We start from the raw sequence: 8,524 nt of genomic DNA, 5'->3' as shown, positions 1-8,524 counted from the left end.
ATGAGAGGTGATTTATCGAAACGTATAAGATAATGAGGGGGCTTGACAAGTTATTAGTAGAGAGGATGTTTTCTTTGATCGGGGAGACTAGAACTAGGGGGCATAATCTTAGAATAAGGGGCCCTCCATTTAAAATTGAGGTGAGCAGGAATTTCTTCTCTGAGGGTTGTAAACCTGTGGAATTAGTTGCCTCAGAGACCTGTGGAAGCTGGGACATTGAATATGTTTAAGACAGAGATAGACAGTGTCTTAACCAATAAGGGAATAAGGGGTTATGGGGTGTGGGCAGGGAAGTGGACCTGAGTCCATGATCGGATTAGCCATTATCGTATTAAATGGTGGAGCACGCTCGAGGGGGTCGTATGCCTACTCCTGCTCCTATTTCTTATGTTCTTATTTTCTTATATAGTGGGTGTCTGGAATGGGAGTGGAGATTTGACTCTGTACCTGTCCATCTCTGGTATGTGCATGAGGGTTTTACTCTGTCTGTTATTTTCTGATACGAGAGCGTGGATTTTATCCTGTACCTGTCAATTTCTGGTAATTTCCTGTGGGTTTCATTCTGTATCAAAAAGGGCCACATAACAACATAATTCTTAAAGGACAAGAGTGTTTAAAGAAACAAGCCTGAAAGCTCTGAGTCTCAAAGCGAGGGGCATTGTAATAAGGTGGACGAATTAACTGCACATATAGATGTTAACGGATATGATGCAATTGGGATTACTGAGACATGGCTCCAGGTTAACCAAGGCTGGGAACATAAGATCCAGGGGTATTCAATATTCAGGAAGGAAAGCCAGAAAGGAAAATGAGGTGTGGTAGTGGTAATGGTTAAAGAGGAGGTTAATGCAATAGTAAGGAAGGACATTAGCTGGGATAATATGGAATCTATATGGGTCGAGCTGCGAAAAACTAAAGGGCAGAATATGTTAGTTGGAGTTGTGTACAGATCACCAAACAGTAGTAGGGAGGTTGGAGATGGCATCAAACAGAAAATTAGGGACGCGTGCAATAAGGGGACAGCAGTTAACATGGGTGACCTTAACCTAGATATTGATTGGGATAACGAAACTTATAGCAATACTGTGGAGGAGGATTTTCTGGTGTGTACAAGGGATGGTTTTCTAGACCAATATGTCGAGGAACAAACTGGAGAGCAGGCCATATTAGACTGGGTCTTGTGTAACGAGAGAGGATTAATTAGCAATCTGGTCGTGCGTGGCCCCTTGGGGAAAAGTGACCATAATATGGTAGAATTCTAAATTAAGCTGGAGAGCGACACAGTTAACTCAGAGACGAGTTTCCTGAACTTAAAGGAAACTTCAATGGTATGAGACGTGATTTGGCTAGGAAAAACTGGCGAATGATACTTAAAGGGTTGATGGTGGATAGGCAATGGCAGAGATTTAAAGATCACATAGATAATTACAAATATTGTACATCCCTGTCTGGCGTAAAAATAAAACCGGAAAGGCGGCTCAACCGTGGTTAACAAGAGAAATTAGGGACAGTGTTAAATCCAAGGAAGAGGCATATAAATTGGCCAGAAAAAGCAGTAAACCTGAGGACTGGGAGAAATTTAGAATTCAGCAGAGGAGGACTAAGAGTGTAATTAGGAGGGGGGAAATATAATATGAGAGTAAGCTTGCAGGGAACATTAAAAACTGACTGCAAAAGCTTCTATAGATATGTGAAGAGAAAAACATTAATGAAGACAAACGTGGTCCCTTGCAGTCAGAATCAGGTGAATTCATAATGGGGAACAAGGAAATGGCAGACCAATTGAACAAATACTTTGGTTCTGTCTTCACTAATGAAGATACGAATAACCTCCCGAAATTACTAGGAGACCGAGGGTCTAGCGGGAAGGAGGAACTGAGGGAAATCCTTATTAGTCAGGAATTGTTTGTAGGGAAACTGATGGGACTAAAGGCCGATAAATCACGAGGGCCTGATAGTCTGCATCCCAGAGTAGTTAAAGAAGTAGCCCTAGAAATAGTACATGAATTGGTGGTCATTTTCTGGAATTTCATGGACTCTGGATCAGTACCTATGGATTGGAGGGTAGCTAATGTAACACCACTTTTTTTAAAAAAGGAGGGGGAGAGAAAACAGGATTGGTTCAAGTCAGCATGGATTTCTGAAAGGGAAATTATGCTTGGCAAATCTTCTAGACCATTTTCGAGAATGTAACTAGTAGAGTGGATATGGGAGAACCAGTGGATGTTGTGCATTTGGAATTTCAAAAGACTTTTGACAAGGTCCCACACAAGAGATTAGTGTGCAAAATTAAAGCACATGGTATTGGGGTAATGTATTGACGTGGATAGAGAACTGGTTGGCAGACAGGAAGCAAAGAGTAGGAATAAACGGGTCTTTTTCAGAATGGCAGGCAGTGACTAGTGGGGTGCCGCAAGGTTCAATGCATTGATCCCAACTATTTATAATATATATTAATGATTTAGACGATGGAATTGTAGGTAATATCGCCAAGTTTGCAGATGACACTAAGCTGGGTGACAGTGTGAGCTGTGCGTAGAATGCTAAGAGGCTGCAGGGTGACTTGGACAGGTTCGGTGAATGGGCAATTGCATGGCAGATGCAGTATAATGTGAATAAATGTGAGGTTATTCACTTTGGTGGCAAAAACAGGAACGCAGATTATCTGAATGGTGACAGATAAGTAAAATGTGAGGTGCAAAGAGACCTGGGTGTCATGGTACATCAAGTCACTGAAGGTAGGCATGCAGGTACATTAGGCAGTAAAGAAAGCAACTGGCATGCTGGCCTTCATAGCGAGGGGATTTGAGTATAGGAGCAGGGAAGACTTACTGCAGTTGTACAGGGCCTTGGTGAGACCACACCTTGAGTATTGTGTGCAGTTTTGATCTCTGAATCTGAGCAAGGACGTGCTTGATATTGAAGGAGTGCAGCGAAGGTTCACCGGACTAATTTCCAGTATGGCAGGACTGACATATGAAGAAAGACTGGATCAGCTAGGCTGGAATTTAGAAGAATGAGAGGGGATCTCATAGCAATATATAAAATGATGACGGGACTGGACAGGTTTGAGGCAGGAAGAATGTTGCCGATGTTGGGGAAGTCCAGAATCAGGGGTCACAGTCTAAGGATAAGGGATAAGCCATAACGGACTGAAATAAGGAGAAACCTTTTCACCCAGAAAATGGTAAACCTGTGCAATTCTCTACCACAGAAAGTTGTGGACTCCAGTTCGTTGAATATATTCAAGAGGGAGTTAGATGTGGTCCTTATGGCTAAGGGGATCAGGGGGTATGGAGAGAAAGCGGGAGTGGAGTACTGAAGTTGCATGATCAGCCATGATCATATTGAATGGCGTTGCAGGCTCGATGGGCCAAATGGCCTGCTTCTGCACCTATTTTCTATGTTTCTTTCCATTCTTGGTGTGTGAGTGTGTGTTTTGTGCTGTATCTGTCCATCTCTGTTATGTGAATGTGAGCTCTACTCCATGCCCGTCATTCTCCAGTATGTTAGTATTGTTTTACTGTGTACCCCCAATTCCTGATAGAGTATTCGTTTTACTTTCTAACTCTCAATTTGTGTTATGGAGGTGAGTTTTATGCTGAATCTGTCGGTCTCTGGTAAATGAGTCTGAGCTTTACTCTGTATCTATCTGTCACTGGTATGTGAGTGTGGGCCTTTCTCTGTCTCTATCCATTTCTGTTATGGGAGCCTGTATTTTATTCTATACCCATCAAGTTCTTATATGTGATTGTGGGCCTTACTCGAAAACTGCCAGTTTCTGCTTAATTGTGAGTGGACCTTCCTTTGTACCTGTCAGTTTCTGGTATGAAAGAGAGATCTTTACCCTGTACCTGACAATTACTGGTTCGTGAGTATGGGCATGTCACTGTATGTCAATTTATGTTATGGGAATATGGATTTTAATATGTCAGCCTCTGATATGTGAGTATGGGTTTTATACTGTATCTCTTAATCTCTGATATGCGAGTGTGTGTATTTTTCCGTAAATGTCAGGTTTTGGTGTGTGTTGAGGTTTAATCTGTGCCTCTCAGTTTCTGCTTTGGTAGTCTGGGTTTAATCTGTGTCTGCCAGTCTCTTGTATGTCAACGTAAGAATCAATTTTAACTTTTGCCTGTATTTCTCTGATATGTGAGTGAAGATTTTGCCTTATACGTGTAATTTTTCAGATGTGTGGGTGTGGGTTTTACTCTGCCTCTCTCAGTTTCTGCGATGCAAGCAACAATTTTACTTACTCCTTTCAGTTTTCCGATATGTGCACATGGGATTTACACTTTACCTGTCACTTTCTGGTATGCTACTGGGGATTTTATTCTATTAATGTCACCTTCATATATGTGGGTGTGTGTTGTATACTGTATCCGTCAGTCTATGGCAAGTGAATGTGGGTTTTATTCTGCACCTGTCATCTTCTGGTATGTTCAGGGGTTAAATACTGAATCCGTCAGATTTCTGAAACATGAATATGGCTTTTGCTCTGTACCCATCAGCTTCTGATATGCGAGTGTGGTTTATACTATTTGACATTTTTTTTGATAGATGATTGTCTTTTATTCTCTACCTGCCAGTTTCTGGCAAGTGAGTGTGGGTGTTTAATATACCTGTTAGTGTGATCTGTTTCAATGGTGAAACAGCATCTGATTCTACTGCTCCATGTGGCTGTAAGATTCACAATGTAACTCTGCCACTTCGGATCACTGTGGGACTGACAGCTTCTGCTGTCTGTGACAATAGGATTGAGGCCAATTCTGTGTCTCTGCGCTCTGTGAGTGATCATCTACTTACTGTGTGTGAAAAGGAGCTGCCTGCACTGTTCTTTGTATTCTGGGTGGAGGAAAGATCACATTTGTTCTGGCTCGTTGAAGAATTTTGCTGTGAGAATAATAATAGGAGAACATTATTAGTTCTAAGATATGGATGCGGGGGACAATACGATGTATCTGAGGGAGCGACAATGTATCTATCAACCAGCAACACGGTTCTGGAGAACTCAGCTCACCGAAATATAACCCATATTTGAAATATCGTCTCCCACACTCCTCTCCTGGTGCCTGCAAAGGATGCACTTTGTGAAACTCCCCACATCCTCACTGTCAGGCTGTGTTTCCACTGCTCACTGCCCAAGAACAACAGACACGGTGAGATTGGAACTGAATCAGGAACATTCACTGCTGATTTGGGGAAAGAAAGCAGTAATGATTTGAAAGAGCGAGGTGGTTTACTTTCTCTGTTACCTTACACTGTCCACACACAGCCCGAGAATGGCCTCTCCCTTCCCCCACTCACATCATATTCCGGAACTAGTTCCTGCTCCACTCTGCCTCTTACATACAGCCCCCGACGGAACTAAACCAGGAACGTTCACAATTGGTTTGGAGAGAATGCAACAGATTGTAAATTGCTGATTCTGCCCATTCTTTCTCCCTAACCCTGGACACACGCTGTCCACACAAAGCCCGAGAATGGCCTCTCCCTTCCCTGATTCATACTACGCACTGACACTGGTTCTTGGTCCACTCTGCCTCTTATACACAGCCCCCGACTCCCCCTGAACTTCCCCCGGACTCAGTGCTGGCCTCTGAGCCCATCTGCGGACAAGCTCCCAAAGCGCTGCGCTGCTGTAAGGAGGCTGCTGCTCACTGCCTTACCCCAGGACCGCGGTGTCTCCATTCCCAGCTGTTTTAAACCATCTTCTTCCACTCATTGAGTGAATAGTGATTACAGGCAGGGCTGGGGGAGGGGATGGTGCATTTGCTATTCTGCTCACTGGAAATCGACACAGGGGGCGTGTCTGAACCGTGCATGTGCAGTTCTCTGTATTAATTCAATCTGTAAAAATCAAAGCGCACATTTCCCTATTGACTTATTATCAGAATCTGAGCAAAGAAACTGTGCCTGGGGGGAAAGGACAGAGAATTATTAAAGCTGGGAGCCTTGTCCCTTGTGATGCTCAATTTGGGATCATTCCGTGCAGGGTGTTTCTCTCTGTGAGCCCGTCTTCTCAAAGCAATCCTGCAGAAACATCAGAGGGACGAGGGAATGGGAGTGTTTGCTGGGTCCGTGCAGAAGTTATTATCTGACAGAAACAATCTGAGATCAGTTTAATTACAGTAAAACACTCAGTCACTGAAAGTAATAGTGAAGTGGATAATCAAGGGGCAAAAGTGAGGGAGGAACTTAATACAATCACTATTCATAATAATACTCAGAAAAATAATGGGACTAAATGCAGACAAGTCACCTTACCCTGATGGCTTACATCGTAGGGTCTTAAGAGAAGTGGCTGCAGAGATAGTGGACACATTGGTTGTAATCTACCAAAATTCCCTGGATTCTGGGGCGGTCGCAACAGATTGGAAAACTGAAAATGTATCGCCTTAATTTAAAAAAGAAGGCAGACAAAAAGCTGGAAACTATAGACCAGTTAGCCTAATATCTGTCATTGGGAAAGTGCTGGACACCATTATTAAGGAAGCAGTAGCGGGATATTTGGAAAAGCATGATTCAATCAAGCAGAGTCAGTATGGCTTCATGAATGGGAAATCATGTTTGACAAATTTGCTGGAGTTTTTTGAGGATATAATGAGTAGGATAGATAAGGCGGAACCAGTGGATGTGGTGTATTTGGATTTCCAGGAGGCATTTGATAAGGTGCCACATAAGAAGTTACTGCACAAGATAAAAGCTCACTGGTTTGGGGGCCGTATATTAGCATGGATAGAGGATAGGTTACCTAACAGAAAACAGAGAGTCGGGATAAATGGTGACTAGTGGGATGCCGCAGGAATCGTTGCTGGATCCTCAGCTATTTACAATCTGTATTAATGACTTGGATAAAAGGACCGAGTGTAATATAGCCAAGTTTGCTGAGGTTACAAAGGTGAATGAGAAAGCAAATTGAGAACACAAAAAATCTGCAAAGGGATATAGACAGGCTAAATGAATGGGCAATAATTTGTCAGATGTAGTATAATATGAGAAAATGTGAGTTTATCCACTTTGGCAGAAATAATAGAAAAGCAAATTTTAATTTAAATGGAGAAAAATTGCAAGTGCTACAGGTCAGAGAGACCTGAGGGTGTTGGTGCATAAAACACAAAAAGTTAATATGCAGGTACAGCAAGTAATCAGGAAGGCAAATGGAATGTTGGCCTTTATTGCAAGGGAGATAGAATACAAAGCAGAGAAGTCCTGCGACAACTGTACAGGGTATTGGTGAGGTCACACTTGGAATACTGCATGCACTTTTGGTCTGCGTATTTTAGAAAGGATATACTTGCATTGGTGTCTGTTCAGAGGTTGAATCCGGCTATGAGGGTGTTGTCTGATGAGGATCTGTTGAGAAAGTTGAGCTGATACACTTGGTGTTCAAAAGAATGAGAGGTGATCTTATTGAAACATATGATAACAAGGGGACTCGACAAGGTGGATCCAGAGAGGATATTGCCACTCATAGGGTAAACTAAAACTAGGGTGCATCGTCTCAGAATAAGGGGCCACCCATTTAAAACTGAGATGAGTACACATTTCTTCTCTCAGATGGTTGTAAGTCTGTGGAATTCTCTGCCCGAGAGCTGTTGAGGCTGGGTCATTGAATATAGTTAAGCCAGAGATGGACAGATTTTTAAGCGATAAGGCCTTAAAGGGTGATGGGGAGCGGGCAGAGAAGTGGGGCTGAGTCCATGATCAGATCAGCTATGATCTTATTGAATGGCAGAGTCGGATCCAAGTGCCAAATTTTCCATTCCTACTCCTATTTCTTATGTTATTATGTTCTTATGAGATAATAACCCTGGGACTGTACATGTGGACACTAACCCTGGGACTGTACATGGGGACTCTAAACCCTGGGTCTGTACATGGGGACTCTAACCCTGGGAGTGAACAGCTCTGCGGCTTTCCTGTTACAATTGTCTGGGATGTAACCAGAAGCTCAGCACTGAACAGCGCCTCTCGGAGATGGTGAGAAATCCGAGGTGTCGAGAATAAAATAACTCAGCTGTTGCTTTACCAAAATGGCCGCGAATGCGCTTTGCTGCTCACTGAACCAAGATGGAGTAGAACTGACCCAGCCTTCCTGCACAAGATGGCCGCTGTTACCTGGGCCTGTGACCGGGAGAAAGCCTCGAGGCTGCAGTCGCTGACAATCCGGTTATTATTCCGGGCTTCCGGCGGGCACAAGTTGTTTATGAAGCCTCCCCGGCTACCCGCTGGTCCATTACTCACCTCCGCCCGGCTGAAAAAGGACTGTTTTGCGGAACAGATGTTCACCATATCCTTTCCGCCATTGCACGCACCGCAATTGCTCCAAGCACAACTCGGTCTTGCGCCTGCGCACTGGGTCTCTGTATTCTGGTATCGGCACGTACTCCGTAGCGGGGAATGCTGGGTAAATAGGAATGGAAAGTCAGTGAACGGGACAGGATTTACTGGGCTCCCATTGGGTACTGAACCATGTTCATTCTGGCACTTAGACTTTGTTTCTGCTGCTCTGAATAACTCG

General features: G+C 43.6%; 1 long non-coding RNA gene across 1 annotated transcript; it reads right to left on the bottom strand.

Annotated features, from left to right (window-relative positions):
• Positions 1–4,847: 4,847 nt before the first annotated feature.
• On the bottom strand, positions 4,848–8,304 carry LOC139251636 (uncharacterized). The gene is made up of 3 exons (XR_011591391.1): positions 8,122–8,304; positions 7,302–7,356; positions 4,848–4,893 (listed from the first exon to the last, which is right to left on the bottom strand). It is a non-coding gene; the product is annotated as an uncharacterized lncRNA (long non-coding RNA).
• Positions 8,305–8,524: the final 220 nt, after the last annotated feature.

The sequence above is a fragment of the Pristiophorus japonicus genome, unplaced genomic scaffold (genome assembly GCF_044704955.1).
Source record: "Pristiophorus japonicus isolate sPriJap1 unplaced genomic scaffold, sPriJap1.hap1 HAP1_SCAFFOLD_43, whole genome shotgun sequence".
NCBI classification, from domain to species: Eukaryota; Metazoa; Chordata; class Chondrichthyes; family Pristiophoridae; genus Pristiophorus; species Pristiophorus japonicus.
The sequence above is the reverse complement of the archived record's forward strand: the minus strand, read 5'-3'. Positions and strand labels throughout refer to the sequence as shown.